This window comes from Mus musculus, chromosome 5 (assembly GCF_000001635.26).
Source record: "Mus musculus strain C57BL/6J chromosome 5, GRCm38.p6 C57BL/6J".
Lineage (NCBI taxonomy): Eukaryota > Metazoa > Chordata > Mammalia > Rodentia > Muridae > Mus > Mus musculus.
Genome location: NC_000071.6, coordinates 94,922,031 through 94,946,494, shown reverse-complemented (window position 1 = coordinate 94,946,494; position 24,464 = coordinate 94,922,031). Strand labels below are relative to the sequence as shown.

The 24,464-nt window shown below is 40.6% G+C and overlaps 1 long non-coding RNA gene across 1 annotated transcript; it reads right to left on the bottom strand.

The window, feature by feature from the left end:
* Nucleotides 1-184: 184 nt before the first annotated feature.
* Nucleotides 185-21,150, bottom strand: Gm42118. Its single transcript, XR_880439.1, has 3 exons — nt 20,972-21,150; nt 11,646-11,820; nt 185-223 (listed from the first exon to the last, which is right to left on the bottom strand). It is a non-coding gene; the product is annotated as a predicted gene, 42118 (long non-coding RNA).
* Between the last annotated feature and the right edge of the window lie 3,314 nt (nt 21,151-24,464).

Genomic DNA, 24,464 nt, shown 5'->3' with positions numbered 1-24,464 from the left:
GAGCCTGTATATCAAGGCACCACAGGAAAGAAGATGGAAGGCCATGCTGACACCATAGCCTTCACAACCTAGTGAATCTATCAGTGAAAGCCTCCTTGAACAGTGCTGGGAGAAGATCAATGAGCAATTTCTCCAGAGACAACCAAGGTCTCATACTTCAGTGCCTTCTTCCTTATCAGCTCCAGGAATTGGGGTGGACCATGAACTGCCATCCTGATTGGTTCTGGGAAAAATTCCAAGATAGAACAAACAAGTAAACTTTAACTCACACAAACACAAATCAGTGTCCAACAAGTATCACTAAAGGCTTACAATCTGATAAAGTTACTAAACATATTCTTTCAGTCTTCCTGTCTCTGGCCTCTAATCTCAGACTAGGGTAGTTGGATGGCTGAAGTGCCAGAAGGTAAGTAGTTCCAGATCAGCCATGCATATGGAGAACACCTAAATAAACCCAAACATTTAAAAACAAAACCAAACAAACAAAGAGTACTCCACACATTGCAGTATATGCCTTTCATCCCAGCACTCAGGATGCAAAGATGTGGAGATTTTTCTTTCTAGCCTGTTCCACACAATAAGTTCCAGGCTACTTAGAACCATGTGGTAAGAGTATTTAAAACACACATGCACACTCACACACAACCACACACCCATACACATACAGCACACATTTTTTTGGGATTCTATTGCTGTGGTGAAAAGTCAAGCCAAAGGCAAGCTGAGGGTAAAAAGGTTTATTTGGCTCACCCTTCTACACTGTAGTCCATCATCAAAGCAAGCAAGGATAGAAAAACATGACAGGAACCTAGAAGCAAGAGCTGAGGCAGAGGACATGGCAACTTCTTGCCTTGTTCTTGGTAGTTTGCTTTCTTTTAGGACCACCAGACCAGGAATAGCACCACCATAAGTCAGCTGGACATCCCCATCAAGCACTAAGAAAATTCTCCATTGACCTGCTCACAGCCCATACATATGAAGCCATTTTCCGAACAGTTGTTCCTTCCTCTCAGATTACTCTAACATGTGTCAGTTGACATAAAACTATCCAGCACATCTTTCCCTGGTAAGCTTGACACAAAAACACTTTGTGAGACATAACCCTTCCCTTTTGGGTGGCGGGTGTTGATCACCAAGATCTCGGGTTAATAAATATCACAAATATAAAACATGAATAAGTAAACCTTCACAACCTTTACAAATTCGATCACATCGAAAGTACAGTCTCTGAAAAAAGAATCCAGTCTCCTCCAAGTCATCTGCCTGTCAGATCCAACTGTGGCACCTAGATGTACCCTGTCCACTGAGCTCCATTTTCCAGTCCATGGCTCTGCCTGCATTTCTGCAGGTCTCTCAGCATCTAGAATGTTCTAGTCAGTCTCTGCCCAAGGTCTCTTGCCTGCCAGGTTTCCTTAGGCCACACACAGCAGAGCAAATTTCACCTTGTACCCTGCAGTCCACCTGCTTGCTCACAAATCTGCCCTGCTTTTCAGGAGGCTTGCTGGCACCAGAGACAACCCTAGAGCTAAAGGTCAGCATAAGAACACAATCAACAACAGCCAAGGCAATATGGCAACTCCAAATCCCAGATATCCTAATGTAGCTGAAGCAGAACAAAATGATCTTAAATTCAATTTTATGAAGACGATAGACACCTTTAAAGAAAAAAAATGAATAAATCCCTTAATGAAACACAAGAAATATAATCAAACAGGTGAAGGAAACACATAAAACTGTTCAAGACTTGAAAATAGAAGAGAAACCACTGAAGAAAATACAAACAGAGGCAATCTTAGGGATGGCAAACCTAGATAGGAGAAGAAACACCACAGACACAAGCATCTTTAACATAATACAAGACATAGAAAAGAAAATTTCATGTGTCAAAGATAGAGTAGAAGTATTTGATACATCAGTCAAATAAAATGTTAAATCGAAGGAGGTTCTGACTTACAACATCCAGGAAATTTGGAACACTATAAAAAGACCAAACCTAAGAACAATAGAAATAGAAGAAGAAGATTCTTAGCTCCAAAGACACAGAAAATATTTTCAACAAAATAATAAAAGAAAAATTTACTAACCTAAAGTTAGAGTTGCTTATAAACATACAAAAAGCTTAAACAACACCAAATAGATTGGACCAAAAAAATCCTCCTGCCACATAATAATTAAGACACTAAATGTAACAAACAGAAATTATATCAAAAGCTGCAAGGGGAAAAGGCCAAGTAATATATAAAGGGATACTTATTAGAATTACACCCAACTTCTCAAAAGAGAGTTTAAAATCCAGAAGGTCCTGGTGCAGACTCTAAGGGACCACAGGTGGATGGCCCAGACTACTATACCCAGGTAAAACTTTACATCACTATATATGGAGAAAACAAGATTGTCCATGACAAAACAAATTTAAACCATGTCCATCACCAAATACAGCCCCATAGGAGATACTAGAAGGAAAACTCCACTCAAGTAAGTTAACTTCACACAACAAATGAAATAATCCCATAGTAGCAAACCCAAACTGGAAACACACACACACACACACACACACACACACACACACACACACACACACGCACGCACACACACTCATAACCAACATCAAAACAGGAATCATCACTTATTGCTCATCAATATCTCTCAACATCAATGGGCTCAATTTTCCAGTCCAAAGACACAGACTACCAGAATGGATGTGAAAACAAGACCCTGAATTTGCTTCATAAAAGAAACAGAATTCAACAACAAAGATAGACATTACCTTAAAGTAAAGGGTAGGAAAAAGATTTTCTAAGCGAAAAGACCAAGAAGCAAGTCAGTGTAGCTATTCTAATATATTTTGACTTTCAATGTACATTATGGAAGGACACTTCATATTCAAAAAATATAAAAATCCACTATAAGGATGACTCAATTATGATTAGTTCCACAAATGCCAGGGAACACATATTAGTAAAAGATTACTAATGCTTAAATCACACTTCCAATATCATACATTGGTAGTGAGAGACTTCAACACCTTGCTTTAACCAAAAGACAGATTATCGAGGCAGAACCTAAGCAAAAATCAGAAATAATGAAACAAGCAGAAGTTATGAATCAACGGGACTTAACAGATACCTTTAGAACATTTCACCCAAACAAGAAAGAATATACCTTCTCAGCACCCCATGGAACCTTGTCCAAAAGTGGCCATGTAGTTGCTTACAAAGCAAACCTTAAGAGATACATGAAAACTGAAATAATTACCTGTCTCTTAACAGACCACAATGGATCAAACTGGATTTCAACAGCAGTATAAACAACAGAAAGCCAACAAATTCCTGGAAACTAACAACCCTCTACTCAATGATTACTCAATGGGTCAGAGAAGAAATATATTAAAGACATTGTAAAATTCAATGAAGATGAAGGCAGAACATACCGAAACCTAAAGGATACAATGAAAGCAGTGTTAAGAGGCAAATTCATAGCACTAAGTTCCAATTGAGTACTACTCAGCTATTAACAAAATGGAGTTATGAAATTCTTGAACAAATGGATGTATCTGGAGGATATCATCCTTACTGAGATAACCCAATCACAAAAGAAGTCATTAGATATGCACTCACTTATAAATGGATATTAGAAACATAGAACACCCAAGATTCAATTTGCAAAACACAAGAAAATCAAGAAGAGTGAAGACCAATTTGTGGATAATTCATTCCTCCTTAGAATAGGGAACAAAATACCCATGAAAGGAGTTATAGAGACAAAGTTTGGAGCTAAGATGAAAGGATGGACTATCCAGAGACTGCCCCACCTGGGGATCCATCCCATAGTCAGCCACCAAGCCCAGACACTACTGCATATGCCAGAAAGTTTTTGCTGAAGGGACCCTGTTATAGCTGTCTCATATGAGTGCGTGGCAAATACAGAAGTGGATGCTCACATTCATCTATAATATCGAACACAGGGTCACCAATGGAGAAGCTAGAGAAAGCACCCAAGGAGCTGAAGGGGTCTGCAACCCTATAGGTGGGAACAACAATATGAACTAACCAGTACCCCCAGAGCCCATACCTCTAGCTGCATATGTAGCAGAAGATAGCCTAGTTGGCCATCACTGGGAAGAGAGGCCCCTTGGTATTGCAAACTTTATATGCCCCAGTACAGGGAAACGCCAGGGTCAAAAAGCAGGAGTGGGTGGGTAGGGGAGCAGGGTGGGGGGAACTTTCGGGGTAGCATTTGAAATGTATATAAAGAAAATATCAAATTTAAAAATAAGATACAACTTGCAAAACACATGAAACTGAAGAAGAACGAAGACCAAAATGTGGTCACTTTGCCCCTTCTTAGAAATGGAAACAATCACCCAGGAAAGAGTTACAGAGAAAAAGTTTGGAGCTGAGACAAAAGGATAGACCATCTAGAGACTGCCATATCCAGGGATTCATCCCATAATTAGCCTCCAAACGATGACACCATCGCATACACTAGCAAGCATTTGCTGCAAGGACCCTGATATAGCTCTCTCTTGTAACACTTGTAACAAAAATATTAAAAAAAAAAAAAGAAAATTAAAAAAAAGAATTAGCAAGGTACTTGCTGCTGGGTTAAACTCTTGTTGGTCTGCTCCTGAGTAGACTCCATATCCTGGTCCATCCTAGAGCAACCACTGCATTCAGAGTCTTGGAGCTGCTGCTGGGAGCCTGGTAGACTTGGAACCCATCAACAACCCCCCACCCCCGAATACCGCTCCCCTTTCTTCCATCCATTCCACCCCTTCTACCTGATCCTTGCTGCTGTGGCAGACTTCTAGTTGGTCTGCTCTGTGAAAACTCCATATCCCAATCTATCCTAGAGGACCTGCTGCACTCAGAGCAGTTGTTCTACCAGTGTCTGACAAATACAGATGTGGATACTCACAGTCTACCATTGGCTGAGCACAGGATCCCCAATAAATGACCTACAGAAAGGACCCAAGGAGCTGACAGGTTTTGCAGCACCATAGGAGGAACAACATTATGAACTAACCATTATCCCCAGAGTTCCCAGGAACTAAACCACCAACTAAAGAGTACACATCATGGGACTCATGGCTCCTATGCTCATGGATTGATAGAATTAACATAGTAAAAATGGCCATTCTGCCAAAGGCAATCTATAGATTCAATGTAATCCCCATCAAAATCCCAACACAATTCTTCAAAGACATAGAAAGAGCAATTCTCCAATTCTTCTGGAAAGGAAAAAAAATCCCAGAATAGTGAAAACAATTCTTAACAATAGAAGAGCAGCTGGGGGAATCACCATCCCTGACATGAAGCTTTACTACAAAGCAATGGTGATAAAAACTGCACAGTATTGGTAGAGAAACAGACATGTTGAACAATGGAATAGAATTGAAGACCCAGAAATAAAAGCTCACACTTATGGTCATTTGGTCTTTGACAAAAACACCAAAAATATACAATGGAATAAAGAAAGCATCTTCAATAAATGATGCTGGTCTAACTGGCTGTTTGTTTGTAGAAGAATGAAAATAGTCCCGCATTTGCACCTTGTACAAAGCTCAAGTCCAAGTGGATTAAGGATCTCAACATAAATCAAGACACATTGAATCTAGTAGAAGAGAAAGTGAAAAAGAGCCTTTAAGGATAGCTAAAAGCAATCCATGTGGGGAATATCAGGGACAAGGCAGAGACCTGGGGTGGGTCAGGCTCCTGGGAGGATATGGGAGTGACCCTGGGTGAGACCCCAGGAGCTAGGGATAAGGAGACTGAAATGGCCACTTCCTGTAGCCAGGCAGGATTTCCAGTGGAAGGAGGGGGACAACAACCTACCCACAAAACCTTCCATCCAAAAATGTCCCTGCCTACAAGATAAACAGGGATAAAGATGGAGCTGAGATTGAAGGAATAACCAACCAATGAGTGGACAAAGTTGAGACCTACCTCATAGAGGAGAGCCAAACCCTGACACTCTTGATGATACTTGGTTGCACTTCAGGACAGAAGCCTAGCATAAACATCATGTGAGGATTCATACAGCAAGTGATGGCAACAGATGGACATGCACAGCCAAATATTAGGCAGAATTCAGGGAATCTTTTGATATAGTCAGAGGAAGGATTGAGGGAGCCAGATGGGTCAAGTATACCAGAAGGAGACCTAGAGAGCCAAGTCACCTGGACCCATTGGGCATTCATAGAGATTGAGCCACCAACCAAAAAGCATGCATGGTCCAGACCTAGGGCCCCTACAAATGTGGAGCAGATGTGAAGCTTGGTCTTAATGTGTGTCACCTAAAAATTAGATCTGGGGTTGTCTCTTATTGAATTTTGTTGCCTTCCATGGAATCTATGGGAACCTAGTGGGGCTATCTTATTTGGCCACAGTAGGAGAGGATGCATTTGTTCCTGATGCAACTTGGTTTGCCAGGGTGGTGTGGTAGCTGATGGGGTTGCATAGTGAATACCTTTCCTTCTCTTGGGAGAATGGGAGGAGGAAATGATGAGAAAGGGTCGAAGGGTAGGCCTGGGAGGAAAGGGAAGGCAGGATGTGATCAAATGGTAAAGTGCATAAATGAATGAGTGAAAATAAACAGAAATGATAAATAGGGAGCTAGACATGTTTAACATTTAAACTTTTTCAGCTGCAAACTGAATAGAAATGTGTTCTCCCTGAAATATGTTAGCAACCTATGTTTTCATGGTCTACTTATAATTAAACTAAATAGTGATTAAATATGCAAAAATTTTGGTATAAGATAAAGTTGTAAGGATTGTTGTGAAGCTTTGTGGCTATAGTTAGTATGTACTTATAACTGATAATTAGCATATGTAAATTATAAACACACAATGTTGTTCAGTCAGACATCATCCTACAGATACAAATAGGTAGGGTTATATTTATTTTAGTTTCTTATCTCCCCCCTCTTCACATTGTTTCTTTCTCCTCTCTTATCAGTATATGCTTAAAATTTATACTATAAAAATTGTTCAGGTTTTTTATTCTTTTGAATTTTATTTACTTATTTGTCACAGCTTTTATTCCATTCCTGAGCAGGGATAAGATGAAGTCAAGAGAGACCGGAAGGAAAGTGCTAAGGGATTCTAGCTCCATGTCAGGAGGAAGTTTTGTGGATTTTGATATTAGTTATTTAGATAAGTAGATAGAATGACATAGAATTTCTCCTCTGCAGTCTCAACCTACAGGGTGTGGAGATAACTCTTATGTATTATTACATCCTGTTTAATGGGGTTCACAGATCCAGTGAATGGATAGAAAAACACTTTACAAAGTAAAACACACCCAGAGATTTCTTGGATTGACTTAGGACATTGGTATTACTTTGATATATCTACACAGTGATTATCTAAAAACAAACAAACAAACAAACACACCATCAACACGCACAAGGTCACCAAATATTTGAAATGTAATTAATTAAATATAATGCCAAACTGGTAAGCTTTCCTGCAACATAGATACCTGTTTCCTTGTGAATCTGTATCTGTGAGTGCTTTTTCCCTTGTCAAACATAGGCCTGGAGAGATGATGGCTCAGTAAGTAAGAGTCTTGGTTGCTCTTTCAGACAACCTGAGTTCAATTCTAGACAATTACCTGGTAGCTGATAACCATCTATACAGGGTTCTGATGCCTTTTTCTGTCATGCCAGCTTACATAGTAATAGAACAGGAATAAACATAAAATGCATACAGAAATAAATGTTGTACATTGACAAATTCCTAATTTCCTCTACTCATCCATAGTTTAGGAGCTCAAACTCTGGAGCCCAAAGCACCCTACCCTATTGCTCTCCAGCTGAGCTCAATGGACACACCTGAAAGTTCACATGCTCTCTTCACAGAGACACACAACTGTTGATGATCACCATCCAAGTTTTAATTAATTGGGCCATTTTCTTTATTACTTTGTGAAACTGAGTCCTTTTTTATTTAAGAAATTCTTTGACTAGGTGTATAGCTACATGTATATTATGTGGGTTTGTGTATGTGAAAGGGGCATTCACAGAGGCCAGAAAAGAGGGTCCTATCACCTGAAGCCTGAGTTCCATTGGACAGACACCTGATTATTAGCTCTGAAACAGAACTTTGTTCCTCTGCAAAAGCAGCCTGTGCTCTCCACCTATGAAGAGTCTCTCTCCATCTATGCATTGTTTATTTTAAGAATACAAATGCATGTTAATTGTGGGGAAATTTCAGGTGAGTCCTAAGGAACAAGGTCAGGGAACTGTTGAGCTAGGAAGACAGGTTGCAAGGGAAGACAGAAAGAAGGAGTGTAAGAGAGATTTGTTGTTTGGTTTTTCTTCCTCTTTACCTTAGGCCAGCCTAAATGTCCATATGGGTCCCACCTTAGCTGATAACTTTATCCATCTTCCAAAGATTGTGAAAGGCCTGGCATCAATGTGTACATTTTAACTTCACTCCAGAGGGTTTACTATACAGAAAATGGGTATAATGACTTGGCAGAGGGAGTCTTTTTTCTTTTGTTCTTTTTTTTATTACAACTGAAGAATTAAAGTACATTTGTTTTGTAAAGTACATGCTTTATGTAGTGGAGAGACCTGCATATTATGGGATACCTTTATATAAAATATGGGTGTGTCATAGAGTTTTGGAGTCCACTGGAATAAGGCTTTAGAGACATGTGGCATAATGGATGGATATAGAGGTTCCAGTAGTCACTTCATTAAAGCATGATAAAAAGATCAAGATTACAAAGCCAGACTGGAAATCCTGTTTACTTTGCCCTATGTTGTCTTCTTTCCTTTAGGCATCTCGGTTGAGTCCAAGGTTCCTTGAAATCTGAATGTACTAGATATTAATTGTGATCCTTTTAATCTTCCTTCGTAGGAGGTGTGACTATGTTGCTCAAATTGTTTAAATATTTTGTGCACATAACTGATCAGCCACCCAGGAGGGTTGTACACGTAACCCAGGCAAAGTACAAGGGAAATAAGTGTCAAGAAAAGTTTCATTTTATACATTTCCAATTTCTTTTTTGTGTGTGTGTGTGTGTTCTTTCCACACCAATACTCTTTTTTTTTAAATTAGGTATTTTCCTCGTTTACATTTTCAATGCTATCCCAAAGGTCCCCCATACCCACATCCCCAATCCCCTACCCACCCACTCCCCCTTTTTGGACCTGGCGTTCCCTTGTACTGGGGCATATAAAGTTTGAAAGTCCAATGGGCCTCTCTTTGCAGACTAGGCCATCTTTTGATACATATGCAGCTAAAGACAAGAGCTCCCGGGTACTGGTTAGTTCATATTGTTGTTCCAACTATAGGGTTGCAGTTCCCTTTAGCTCCTTGGGTAATTTCTCTAGCTCCTCCATTGGAGGCCGTGTGACCCATCCAATAGCTGACTGTGATCATCCACTACTGTGTTTGCTAGGCCCCGGCATAGTCTCACAAGAGAGCTATATCTGGGTCCTTTTAGCAAAATCTTGATAGTGTATGCAATGGTGTCAGCATTTGGAAGCTGATTATGGGATGGATCCCTGCATATGGCAATCACTAGAAGGTCCATCCTTTCCTCACAGCTCCAAATTTTGTCTCTGTAACTCCTTCCATGGGTGTTTTGTTCCCATTTCTAAGAAAGGGTAAAGGGTCCACACTTTGGTCTTTGTTCTTCTTGAATTTCATGTGTTTGCCAAGTTGTATCTTATATCTTGGGTATCCTAAGTTTCTGGGCTAATATCCACTTATCAGTGAGTACATATTGTGCGAGTTCCTTTGTGATTGGGTTACTTCACTCAGGATGATACCCTCCAGGTCCAGCCATTTGCCTAGGAATTTCATAAATTCATTCTTTTTAATAGCTGAGTAGTATTCCATTGTGTAAATATACCACATTTTCTGTATCCATTCCTCTGTTGAGGGGCATCTGGTTTCTTTCCAGCTTCTGGCTATTATAAATAAGGCTGCTATGAACATAGTGGAGCATGTGTTCTTCTTACCGGTTGGGACATTTTCTGGATATATGCCCAGGAGACTTATTGTGTGATTCTCCTGTAGTACTATGTCCAATTTTCTGAGGAACTGCCAGACTGATTTCCAGAGTGGTTGTACAAGCTTGCAATCCCACCAACAATGGAGGAGTGTTCCCCTTTCTCCACATCCTCGCCAGCATCTGCTGTCACCTGAGTTTTTGATCTTAGCCATTCTGACTGGAGTGAAGTGGAATCTCAGTGTTGTTTTGATTTGCATTTCCCTGATGATTAAGGATGTTGAACATTTTTTCAGGTGCTTCTCTGCCATTCGATATTCCTCAGGTGAGAATTCTTTGTTCAGCTCTGAGCCCCATTTTTAATGGGGTTATTTGACTTTCTGGAGTCCACCTTCTTGAGTTCTTTATATATATTGGATATTAGTCCCCTATCCGATTTGGGATAGGTAAAGATCCTTTCCCAATCTGTTGGTGGCCTTTTTGTCTTATTGACGGTGTCTTTTGCTTTGCAGAAGCTTTGCAATTTTATGAGGTCCCATTTATCGATTCTTGATCTTACAGCACAAGCCATTGTTGTTCTATTCAGGAATTTTTCCCCTGTACCCATATCTTCGAGGCTTTTCCCTACTCTCTCCTCTATAAGTTTCAGTGTGTCTGGTTTTATGTGGAGTTCCTTAATCCACTTATATTTGACGTTAGTACAAGGAGATAGAAATGGATCAATTCGCATTCTTCTACGTGATAACTGCCAGTTGTGCCAGTACCATTTGTTGAAAAGGCTGTCTTTTTTCCACTGGATGGTTTTAGCTCCCTTGACAAAGATCAAGTGACCATAGGTGTGTGGATTCATCTCTGGGTCTTCAATTCTGTTCCATTGGTCTACTTGTCTGTCACTACATTTCCAATTTCAAACAGACTTTTTCTTCCCATGAAATACCAGTGTTTTCCATTCCTGGGCCCATCTAACCTTTCTGACCCTGAACCAGATAGTGAGGTTGGTAACAGTCAAAGACCACACAGAGAGAACATCCAGGTTTATAAGTATAGAACTAAGCATCTAGTTAGTTTGTCCGGGGAGAAGCCAGGTATCAATGCCAAACTGTGTTTCTGACTCCAATTGGCCCCTGTTCCCTCCACCCTTCCAACTGTTCCTCCATGTCAAGCTCAGTCTCCAAGACACCAGTCACTGTACATCCTTATGTTTCCAACCATCTGAGCAGTGTCAGAAGCCATGGGCTCCTAGGTCCCCAGATGAAAGATGTATATCAAGCCTATTGTTTATTCAAATCCAGAACTCATATTTCCCAATTTGCTGCCAACAACAACAACAACAACATCTGGACACCTGGTGTTAGACACAGCACTCACCACATGTATGGCATATATCTGTAACAAATGAAGTGTTCTTGGGCTGCCTTTTTGCCCTGAGTGTATCTATGAGCTCCTGAGCCCATCATAGATCATAGCACTCCAGAGGGGCAGTGTATTGTTTCACATTCATCTTGGTCCAGTTGGCTGTTGATGCGAAAGGTCCTTCAGGATGGGCATGGAGAAATCACTGTTGTAGAAGTTGACATTGGAGATCTGAGTGCATTGTTTGAATCCAGGTAGGAGGGCATTGACCTGGGAGTCATTCACCCTACATCCTTGCAAATCCAGAGTCTCAAGAGTGCTTACCACTTTCATGAGGAGACATCTCAGAGCCATAAGATCAAAATCCAGTAAAACCACACCTCTCAATCCCAGATGTTTTAGCTGAAAGAGGATCTGACAGCAGGAGCAGGAATCCAGGTCTCTCTGTGAAATTAGGGAGTAACTAATGGAGAGGGTCTTCAAGGGTGTCACAAGGAACCTAGGGTTAAAGGACACAGAGAGTTAGTTCAGTCAAATGGTCTTGTAGAGGTTTGGCATGGATATACTGAGTGGTAGAAAGAACCAGGTGCCCCACGTTCAGTTTGACTAAATGATTAAGGACATCATTTATGATACTTTCTATTGGAACCTGTTCAGTCCATTCAACCCCACAATTCATCTCCTGTCCTCACTCTCAAGCTAAAAATCAATTCATTCCTTAAGCCCAGAAAGCACTCAGAAGAAATTTCCATCCCATGAAATTTTTGACAGGATCCCAATATTTGCTGTGTGTTCACTGAATCTGCATACTTTCATTCCCACTGCAGTCGTGCTTGCTCTCATTTACAGCCCAAGCTCTACCTCCTATCCCATGCATTCAGTGCTACTTGGGCTCAAAATATTTCACTCATGGAAACTGGGTAAATATAGAAGGCTACTCTCATAGTTCAGATCATAAAACCCATGTTCACAATGTGCCAATGAGTTCCCTTACTACTCACTACCGTGTCCCCTTTCTCTTCCCTTTCCATATGATTCTGTGGGAATGATTTCAATTACAACTAATTTTTACTAGCTTTAACCTACTATTTACACCCAATCGCTTCTCTCCATCAGGAGTTCTCATCTGAGACACTGATTTACCTTGTAAAATTTCCCTTGTTTATCTCAGTGTACATAGAAACAAGACATAACTTTCTGATTCTTATGGGTCTCTAAATGTTTGTTCCTAGTGGCTGGCTGGCATCATGTACCACTAATCCTTATGATAAGACAGACAGACTTGCTCTGATAGCTGAACCAGCTCTCCATTATGGCCTACCGTAGGACCTGATTCATCTGGGATATGAGAAAATGGATGCAGAACATGAAAAGTTGCTGGAGACAGTTGAATGAGAAGAACTGAGAAGTAAACTTGTTGATACACTTGGCTTCTCTGACTCTTGTTCTATTGAAAATAGGAAAGGTGATACCAGGAAGGGATACCAGGAAGACTTTTCAAAGATTTCACAGCTGCCCAAAGTAGTGAACAAAATATGCCAACTCTAACAGGGTCCAATTCAACTCCAATTCAGTGATGTGCTCTGCATAAAAAATATTCAAGGGGGCGAAGAGTTGGCAGACAACGCCAAGGTCCCCAGAGGACTCTCTACAGTATCTTAGGACCCCTGGTGAATGGAACACAAGTTCTGTTCCAATCTAATCACGCTGGACCTGAGACAGCATTAATTAGGGAAACAGAAAATGCAGCCTGACCAGGGTCACAAGTTCCTTCCTTTTGGCGCCAGGACCTGGTCACCTTAGGCATGAAGTCAGCGGACACCCCCAAGGTCACTAGAGGACTCTCTACTTGATCTTAGGACCTCTGGTGAGTAGAACACAACTTCTGCCAGTAGGCAGGTTCAAACGCCAGATATCTGGGCACCTTCCCTATAAAAGGAGAGCTTGCCTGCAGAGAGTGCTCTGACTACTGAAACTCAGGAGAGAGCTAGTCTCCCAGGTCTGCTGATGAGGGCTAACAGAATCACGACATCAACAAGCTCTAACCAGAGACAACTATAACAAATAAGTCCAGAGAATACCAGATGACAAAGGCAAACTTAAGAATCTTACTAACAGAAACCAAGACCAATCACCAACATCAGAACGCAGCACTCCCAACTTGCCCAGCCCTGGGCACCCCAACACACCTGAAAAGCTAGACCTGGATTTAAAAGCATATCTCATGATGATGGTAGAGGACACCAAGAAGAACTTTAATAGCTCAGTTAAAGTACTGCAGGAGAATATGGTAAAGAGTTACAAGTCCTTAAAGAAAAACAGGAAAACACAACCAAACTGGTAGAAGTCCTTGAAGAAAAGCAGGAAAACACATCCAAACAGGTGATGAAAATGAACAAAACCATACTAGACCTAAAAAGGGAAGTAGACACAATAAAGAAAACACAAAATGAGGCAACACTGGAGATAGAAACCCTATGTAAGAAATCTGGAATGATGGATGCAAGCATCAGCAACAGAACACAAGAGATGGAAGAGAGAATGTTATGTGCAGAAGATTCCATAGAGAACATCGGCACAACAACCAAAGAAAATGCAAAATGCAAAAGAATCCTAAATCGAAATATCCAGAAAATCCAGGACACAATGAGAACACCAAACCTACGGATAATAGGAGTAGATGAGAATGAAGATTTTCAACTTAAAGGGCCAGCAAATATCTTCAAGAAAATAATAGGAGAAAATTTCCCAAATCTAAAAAGGACACACTCATGAACATAAAAGAAGTCTACAGACCTCCAAATAGACTGGACCAGAAAAGAAATTCCTCCCGACACATAATAATCAGAACAACAAATGCACTAAATAAACATAGAATATTAAAAGCAGTAAGGGAAAAAGGTCAAGTAACATATAAAGGCAGGCCTAACAAAATTACACCAGACTTTTCACCAGAGACTATGAAAGCCAGAAGATGCTGGACAGATGTTATACAGACACTAAGAGAACACAAATGCCAGCCCAGGCTACTATACCCAGCCAAACACTCAATTATCATAGATGGAGAAATCAAAGTATTCCAGGAAAAAAACCAAATTCATACATTATCTCTCCACGAATCCAGCCCTTCAAAAAATAATAACAGAAAAAAAAAAATACAAGGACAGAAACCACACCCTACATAAAGCAAGAAAGTAATTCTTCAACAAACCTAAAAAAGACAGACACAAGAACAGAATTCCAACTCTAACAACAAAAATAATAGGAAGCATCAATTACTTTACCTCAATACATCTTAATATCAATGAAATCAATTTCCCAATAAAAAAACCATAGACTAACAGACTGGCTACACAAAAAGGACCCAATATTTTGCTGCTTACAGGAAACCCATCTGAGGGAAAAAGACAGAAACTACCTCAGAATAAAAGGCTAGAAAACAATTTTCCAAGCAAATGGTCTGAAGAAACAATCTGGAATAGGCATTCTAATATTTAATAAAATCAATTTCCAACCCAAAGTTATCAAAAAAGACAAGAAGGGACACTTCATACTCATCAAATGTAAAGTCTTCCAAGGAGAACTCTCAATTCTGAATATCTATGCTCCAAATGCAAGGGCAGCCACATTCATTAAACACACTTTAGTAAAGCTCAAAGCACACATCGCACCTCAATCAATAATAGTGGGAGACTTCAACACACCACTTTCATCAATGGAAAGATTGTGGAAACAGAAACTAAACAGGGACACAGTGAAACTAACAGAAGTGGTGAAACAAATAGATTTAACAGATATCTACAGCACATTTTTTTTTCCTAAAACAAAAGGATATACTTTCTTCTCAGCACCTCATGGTACCTTCTCCAAAATTGATCATATAATTGGTCACAAAACAGGCCTCAACAGATACAAAAACATTGAAATTGTCCCATGCATCCTGTCAGATCACCATGGACTAAGGCTGATCTTCAATAACAACATAATTAATAGAAAGCCAACATTCACTTGGAAACTGAACAACACTCTTCTCAATGATACATTTGTCAAGGAAGGAATAAAGAAAGAAATTAAAGAATTTTTAGAGTTTAATGAAAATGAAGCCACTACATACCCCATATTATGGGACAGAATAAAATCATTTCTGAGATGAAAACTCATAGCTCTGAGTGCCTCCGAAATGAAACTAGAGAGAGCAAACACTGGCAGCTTGATAACACACCTAAAAGCTCTAGAGAAAAAGGAAGGAAATTCACCCAAAAGGTGTAGATGACAGGAAATAATCAAATTCAGGGGCGAAATCAACCAAGTGGAAACAAGAAGAACTATTCAAAAAATCAACCAAACAAGGAGCTGGTTCTTTGAGAAAATCAACAAGATAGATAAACCCTTACCCAGACTAATGAGAGGGCACAGGGACAGCATCCTAATTAACATAATCAGAAATGAAAAGGGAGACATAACAACAAATCCTGAAAAAAACCAAAAAAACATCAGATCCGTCTATAAAAGGCTATACTCAACAAAACAGGAAAACCTGGACGAAATGAACAAATTTTAGACAGATACCAGGTACCAAAGTTAAACCAGGATCAAGTTAATGATCTAAACAGTCCTATATTCCCTAAAAATTTAGCAGCAGTCATTAATAGTCTCCCAAACAAAAAAAGCCCAAGACCAGATGGGTTTAGGGCAGAATTCTATCAGACCTTCAAAGAAGATTTGATTCCAGTTCTTCACGAACTATTCCACAAAATAGAAGTAGAAGGTACTCTACCCAACTCATTCTATGAAGTCATAATTACTCTGATACCTAAACTACAGAAATATCCAACAAAGATAGAGAACTTCAGACCAATTTCTGTTATGAATATCGATGCAAAAATACTCAATAAAATTCTAGCTAACCGAATCCAAGAACACTTTAAAACAATCATCCATCCTGACCAAGTAGATTTTATTCCAGGGATGCAGGGATGGTTTAATATACAGAAATCCATCAACTTAATCCATTATATAAACAAACTCAAAGACAATAAACACATAATCATCTCCTTAGACGATGAGAAAGCATTTGACAAAATCCAACACCCATTCATGATAAAACTCTTGGAAAGATCAGGAATTCAAGGCCCATACCTAAACATGACAAAAGCAATCTACAGCAAACCAATAGCCAACATTAGAGTAAATGGGGAGAAGCTGAAAGCAATCCCACTAATATCAGGGATTAGACAAGTCTGCCCACTTTCTCCCTACCTATTCAACATTGTATTTGAAGTCCTAGCCAAAGCAATTCAACAACAAAAGGAGATCAACGGGATACAAATTGGAAAAGAAGAAGTCAAAATATCACTTTTTGCAGATGACATGATAGTATATATAAGTGACCCTAAAAATTCTGCCAGAGAACTCCTAAAACTGATAAAAAAGCTTCAATGAAGTAGCTGGATATAAAATTAACTCAAACAAGTCAATGGCCTTTCTCAACACAAAGAATAAGCAGGTTGAGAAAGAAATTAGGGAAACAACACCCTTCTCAATAGTCACAAATAATATAAAATACCTTGGTGTGACTCTAACTAAGGAAGTGAAAGGTCTGTATGATAAGAACTTCAAGTCTCTGAGGAAAGAAATTAAAGAAGATCTCAGAGGATGGAAACATTTCCCATGCTCATGGACTGGCAGGATCAACATTGTAAAAATGGCTATCTTGCCAAAAGCAATCTACAGATTCATTGCAATTCCCATCAAAATTCCAACTCAATTCTTCAATGAATTAGAAAAAGCAATCTGAAAATTCATCTGAAATACAAAAACCTAGGATAGGAAAAACTCTTCTCAAGGATAAAAGAACCTCTGGTGGAATCACCATGCCTGACCTAAAGCTGTACTACAGAGCAATTGTGATAAAAACTGCATGGTACTGGTATAGTGACAGACAGGTAGACCAATGGAATAGAATTGAAGACCCAGAAATGAATCCACACACCTATGGTCACTTGATCTTTGACAAAAAAGTTAAAACCATCCAGTGGAAAACAGACAGCATTTTCAAAAAATGGTGCTGGCACAACTGGTGGTTATCATTTAGAGGAATGTGAATTGATGATTCCTATCTCCTTGTACTAAGGTCAAATCTAAGTGGATCAAGGAGCTCCACATAAAACCAGAGACGCTGAAACTTATAGAGGAGAAAGTGGGGAAAAGCCTCGAAGATATTGGCACAGGGGAAAAATTCCTGAATAGAAGAGCAATGGCTTGTGCTGTAAGATCAAGAGTCAACAAATGGGACGCCATGAAACTGCAAAGCTTCTGTAAGGCAAAAGACACTGTCAATAAGACAAAAAGGCCACCAACAGATTGGGAAAGGATCTTTACCTATCCTAAATCAGATAGGGGGCTAATATCCAATATATATAAAGAACTGAAGAGGGTGGACTCCAGAAAATCAAATAATCCCATTAAAAATGGGGTACAGAGCTAAACAAAGAATTCTCACCTGTGGAATACCGAATGGCTGAGAAACACCTGAAAAAATGAGCAGTATCCTTAATCATTAGAGAAATGCAAGTCAAAACAACCTTGAGATTCCATCTCACACCAGTCAGAATGGCTAACATAAAAATTTCAGGTAACAGCAGATGTTGGCAAGAATGTGGAGAAAGAGGAACACTCCCCCACTGTTGGTGGGATTACAAGCTTGTATAACCACTCTGGAAGTTAGTCTGGTGGTTCCTCAGAAAATTGGACATAGTACTGCCAGAGGAACCCGCAATACCTCTCTTGGGTATATATCTGTTCTGTCCGGCCAGTAGATCACAACATGGGTTCTAGCCTGGAAAGGCATTTTGGAAACCTGGAAGAGAAGAGGGGCTAGGTGGCGAGATAAAGAAATGCAGCTAAGACAGGCATTCTGATCAAAGCTCAATTTTACTGTTCCACATGCAATTATAATACAGGGGAAGGGGGCCTGATCCCCGACAATTAATCTTGGAGTCCAATAGCAGGGTGACCACGTGCAGGGCTCCAAACAGCAAAGAGGCAGTTTCCAGCAGTGGGCATGGCAGAACAATTAAATGGGAAGCTCCACCCCTGGGCAAACAGGTTTCAGGCTGGGGGAGGGGAGACTACATCTCCTCCCTTTTGTTAACAAAAAAAAGAAAAAAAAGAAAAAGCTGGCCTAAGGCAAAAAATTTATTTATGCTCCATAGTTTTGCCTGAATTTTAGGGCTAAAGAAAAAAAACCTGTCTCAGTGGGATTCCCTAACTTTTTTTATGGTAAACTGTATCTGGCTAAGACTGTCCTTTCTATCCTAGTAAACAACTAACAGAAAAGCCTGGAGCTGTAGGCTCTGACTTTATAATGCTAATTAGTACTGAATAGGTAACTTCCTAGTTGAATTTTAAGTAGGGCGTTGGAACCCTGGCTAAGTTTGGCTGAACAAATTTGAAATACACTTTATTAAGAATAACAGTTAGTTGATATTCCTCCGCACTTTTGGATGACAGGAGGGAAACAGGGAGGAGGGGTATGACCGGCTCCATAGTACAAGGCCAATTGGCTTTTTATATTGGGGTGGGAGGCAGTGAAGACAGTACAGTCTCCAACATCTCTCCCCCCTATTAATTAAGTTAAATAAGGCAACGCTTAACTGAGGTGATCAAAAGATTTTCTCATCCATAGATGAGTGGGCTTTTAACCTTGGCTTGGGTGGACATTGACACGATCCCTCCCGTGGGTGCTGTCACGACCCACACCTGTGGCTCTTGGTATCTTTTGGGGAGGGGAGGCAGAGCCGTAGATATTTTTGGTTTATTAGATATCAACCTCCTTTTTAAACTGGGTATAACCCACAGGAAAATCAGAAATGGTCAAGCTGGACTTTTCCCTGCAGTAGTTCTCTGCACCAAGCGATACCCATACTATATTCGTATGATTACAAACTAGTATGCACAGTTCTGAGTACTGTGTAGCTCCTAAAGGAGAATTATCAACCTCAGATTTAGCAAGGCCTAGGCAAGAATTATGTTATTAGTAACCCCACGATTTGTGGCTAAAATAGGAGCTGGAAGTCATTTCTCCTCATCCCTGTATTTTCCACAGCCTGAGGAAATAAGGACACCTTGCAGTAAGAGCAAGGGTGAAAAGCCAGGGGTCAGCTAAGGGACTAAACCCATCTATCAAAATAAAAACTAATCTCTATTAATATTAGAAATATCTACTTTTCTAGCCCTCTTGGTAAACCTAATTTTTAACTTAGACTGAAAGCCACGTGCTGGAATTTTGTGGGACTGAAGATAACAGCTGCCACCTGTGCGCTCTAGGGGGCAGGGATGTACATATGTTGATCTGGCTGGAGAATGTTGATTAACCTGCTTGAAAAACAAAATCTCTACAGTGAGAAAGTAGGAAAGCAGAAATTCTTTTGGAAAAGTTCAGGTACTTTATTTAAATGTAAATAGTAAAGCTGAGGTTAATCTCTAGCCTCCTGTTGGGTAGCAGGCCCAGAGAGTAGCAGGAAAACAGCTTTTCTGGGAGCTTTCATTCCCAGCCGAATTTTAAGCACAAGAGGAATTTTAGTCTTCAGAATGATACTTAAGAGAAGAGTCCGAATCTGTGTTCATCTGACGAATTAATCTCTCTGCAGAAGATATTCCAACTAGTAAGAAAGACACATGCTCCACTATGTTCATAGCAGACCTATTTATAATAGCCCGAACTGGAAATAACCCAGATGTCCCTCAACAGAGGAATGGATACAAAAAATGTGGTACATTTACACAATGGACTACTACTCAGCTATTAAAAAGAATGAATTTATGAAATTCCTAGGCAAATGGTTGGACCTGGATGGCATTATCCTGAGTGAGGTAACCCAATCACAAAAGAACTCACATGATATGTACTCACTGATACATGGATATTATCCCAGAAACTTAGAATACCCAAGATATAAGTTACAATTTGCAAAATACATGAAACTCAAGAAGAAGAAAGACCAAAGTGTGGACACTTTGCCCCTTATTAGAATTGGGAACAAAACACCCATGGAAGGAGTTACAGAGACAAAGTTTGGAGCTGAGACAAAAGGATGGACCATCTTGAGACTGCCATATCCAGGGATCCATCCCATAATCAGCCTGCAAAGGCTGACACCATTGTATACACTAGCAAGATTTTGTGGAAATGACCCTGATATAGCTGTCTCTTGTGAGACTATGCCGGGCCTAGCAAACACATAAGTGGATGCTCACAGTCAGCTATTGGATGGATTATAGGGCCCCCAATGGAGGAGCCAGAGAAAGTACCCAAGGAGCTAATGGGATTTGCAACACTATAGGTGGAACAACATTATAAACTAACCAGTACCCTGGAGCTCTTGACTCTAGCTGCGTATGTATCAAAACATGGTCTAGTCGGCCATCACTGGAAAGAGAGGCCCATTGGACAAACTTTATATGCCCCATTACAGGGGAACGCCAGGTTCAAAAAGTGGGAGTGGATGGTAAGGGGAGTGCGAGAGAGGGTATGGGGGACTTTTGGGATAGCATTGGAAATGTAAATGAGGAAAATACCTAATAAAAAAAGAAAAAAAGAAAAAAAAGCAAGTGAATGAAAGGTAGATAGAAAAATGGGAGAGACTCACAGGACTCAATGAGGATGTCACTGTGGGAAATTGCAGGCTAGTATCCAGTTGAGCTGAGGTCTGAACCCCGATGGTCATAATTCACCTTCATGACATGTTAGGCATTCCCTCATGGTCCTGGAACTCTGACCCCTCCCTAAGTTACCGCCCACCACAGCCACCACAAGAGAAGCATGGTCAGTAGTGACATAGACAATGGCCCACGCTTCTGACCTTCATGCTCAACTCCTACACAGTTACCTAGCAACAGTAAAGACCATAAAAGAGGTGTTCAGCCCACACCTCACTCTCTCTTACTCTTATGCTCTTACTTCTTACCCTTCATTCTCACCCTCTCTCTCTCCTCTCTTTGTCTTCTCTCCTCTTCTCTCTCCCTCTTTCTCTCCTCTCTCTCTCTCTTGCTTGCTCTCTCTCTCTCCCTATCTCTCTTTCTCTCTCTCTCTCTGCATTTCTATAATAAAGCTCTTAAACCAGAGAGAGTCTCTGCTCCATCAAGATCCACTGTGCACTTTGGTCAGTGTTGGGAACCTCTTCCCTTATTCCTCGCTCTCCTAACCCTGGGGCTACAGGGTGTGGCCTTGGGGGTCTCAGATCAGGGGCTGCCCCTTCTCCATCCCCTGCTAACTGGGACAGAAGCTATGCTCACCCAGGGCCAAGTGGAAAGTGTCCAGCAGCCCTCCAGTGCCTGCGTCCTGCCCAGAGCACAGGAACTCTGGCCAGATATGGGCCCCTTTTCCCTTCCCCCTCCTCCCAGGGCCTTCCCTTGCGCCCCCCCCCCATTTTTTTTGATCCCAACATGTCCCTAGCTGAAATAAGGAACAAAGGAGAGATAGAACCTTAAGAGACTACCCACAGTGCATAGGCATGGCTCTCAGTTGAGCGAAGCAGCCAGTCAACCATCTCGAAATTTTAACCCTGAGCTGGGCAGTGGTGGCACACACCTTTAATCCCAGCACTTGAGAGGCAGAGGCAGGTGGGTTTCTGAGTTCGAAGCCAGCCTAGTCTACAAAGTGAGTTCCAGGACAGCCAGGGCTATACAGAGAAACCCCATCTCTTGAAAAAATGCTCAGCATCCTTAATCATCAGGGAATAGCAAATCAAAACAAACCTGAGATGCCACGTCACAACAGTCAGAATGGCTAAGGTAAAAAATTCATGTGACAGTAGATGCTGGAAAGGATGTGGAAAAAGAGGAACACTCCTCCATTGTTGGTGGGATTGTAAACTTGTACAATCACTCTGGAAATCAGTCTGGTGGTTCCTCAGAAAATTGGACATAGTACTATCGGAGGATCCAGTAATACCCCTCCTGGGCATATATCCAGAAGATGTTCCAACTAGCAATAAGAACACATGCTCCACTATGTTCATAGCAGCTTTATTTATAATAGCCAGAAGCTGGAAAGAACCCAGATGTCCCTCAATAGAAGAATGGATACAGAATATGTAGTATATTTACAGAACGGAGTACTTCTCAGCTATTAAAAACAATAATTTTATGAAATTCCTAGTCAAATAGATGGATCTGGAGGGCATCATCCTGAGTGAGGTAACCCAATCACAAATAACTCACGTGATATGTACTCAGTGGTAAGTGGATATTAGCCCAGAAACTTAGAATACCCAAGACACAATTTGTGAAACACATGAAACTCAAGAAGAACAACAACCAAAGTGTGGATACTTTGCCCCTTCTTAGAATTGGGAACAAAACACCCATGGAAGGAGTTATGGAGCTGAGATGAAAGAATGGACCATCCAGTTACTGCCCCATCTGGGGGTCCATCCCATAATCAGACACCAAACGCAGACACTATTGCATACGCCAGCAAGATTTTGCTGAAAGGACCATGATATAGCTGTCTCTTGTGAGGCTATTCCAGTGCCTGACTAACACAGAATTGGATTCTCATAGTCAGCTATTGGATGGAACATAGGGCCACCAATGGAGGAGCTAGAGGAAGTATCCAAGGAGCTGAAGGTGTCTGCAATCCTATAGGTGGAACAACAATATGAACTAACAAGTGGCCCCAGAACTTTTGTCTCTAGCTGCATATGTATCAGAAGATGGCCTAGTTGGCCATCATTGGGAAGAGAGGCCTCTTGGTCTTGAAAACTTTATATGCCCCAGTACAGGGGAAACACCAGTTCCAAGCAGTGGGAGTGTGTGGGTAGGGGAACAGGGGTGGAGGGAGGGTATAGAGGACTTTTAGGATAGTATTTGAAATGTAAATGAAGTAAATACCTAATTTTAAAAAATGGAAAAAAAAACCCTCTCTTGAAAAACAAAACAAAACAAAACATAAAAATTTAACCCTGAATTGTTCCTGTATAAATGAAAAATAGTTACAAAAAAATGGAGCAGAGATTGAAAGAAAGGCCATCCAGAGACTGGGATCTTGGGATCCATTCAAATAGCAGACAGGAAACCCCAACACTGTTGATGATGCCAAGATATGGCTGTCCTCTGAGGGGCTATGTCAGCATCTGTCTAAGACAATTGCAGACACTCACATCCAGCTAATGGATTGACCTTGGGGACCCTAATGAAGTAGATCTGGAAGGACTAAAGGAGCTGAAAGGGATTGTAACCCCATAGGAAGCAAACAACATCAACTGACTGGACTCCTCAGATTTCCCAGGGACTAAGTCACCAGCCAAAGAGTATACATGAATTGGTCTATGGTTCATGATACATATGTAACAAAGGATTGCTTTATCTTGCATCAATGTGAGAGGAGCCCTTTGTCCTTTGGAGGCTTGTTTCCCCAGTTAAGGGGGATGCTAGTGGGGATGAGACTGGAGTGAGTGGGTAGGGTACACCCTCTTAGAGGTAAAGGGGAAGAGAATGGAAGGGGGTTTGAAGGTGAAAACTGGAAGTGAGAAAACTCCAGCTGCATATGTAGCAGAGGATGGCCTCTGGGGAATCAATGGCAAGGAGGTGGGAGTGGGTGGCTGGGTAGAGGAACACCCTCATAGAAGCAGGGGGAGGGAGGATATGATAGGGTGTTTCCTGGAGGGAGGAAAACTGGGAAAGGGGATGGATAAAATTTGAAATGTAACTAAAGAAAACATCCCCGAAAATGAAAATTAATATAATATTCAATAAAAAAAGGAAAAAAATGGCGAGGAATTATGGGATGAGGAACAATAAGAGCTCAGACCAGCATTGGGATAAGGACTGTACTGTAAATAAAGAATTTAAGGAATATTAAATTTATTAATAAAGAAAAAGAAAAAACGTAAAATAAGAAAAAAACAAAGCAAGCAACCAACAAAATCAATAAATCCAAACCAAACAAGCTAACATACAATAAAACAAACAAATACATCCTGTGTTGAGGATCAGTATTGAATTCCCATAAGCAGGTTGATGACAATGGGTTTCTACAATTTTCAGGCATTCCTGGGTCGCAAAAGCATATCATATCCAAAAAAGAAAACTTTGTTTAAATGATGCAAAGACAAAGGTAAGACACATGAGTAACACGCA